Genomic DNA, 278 nt, shown 5'->3' with positions numbered 1-278 from the left:
ACTATAGATAGTAGACATGTTTACGTCGAAAGACGTATAATCAGTACAAAATCATATGCTATAATAAATAGTTTACAATATTCGAGTAAAAAAGCTTCCTCGAATTTTTACTCGGTTAACCTCTGTCCGAAACGGCAAGCTAAGGAGGTATTATCGCTAGATTTGAATTCGATTACTAAGAAGGAATAATACACATTCCTGACTTTTGTAATTTTGAAGACAACGTTATTCAAAAATAGCATGTTTAAAAAGTGGCTAGGCTCGGAGTAGACATAGGT

This window comes from Hylaeus volcanicus, chromosome 4 (genome assembly GCF_026283585.1).
Source record: "Hylaeus volcanicus isolate JK05 chromosome 4, UHH_iyHylVolc1.0_haploid, whole genome shotgun sequence".
NCBI classification, from domain to species: Eukaryota; Metazoa; Arthropoda; class Insecta; order Hymenoptera; family Colletidae; genus Hylaeus; species Hylaeus volcanicus.
This window is presented reverse-complemented; position numbering follows the sequence as displayed.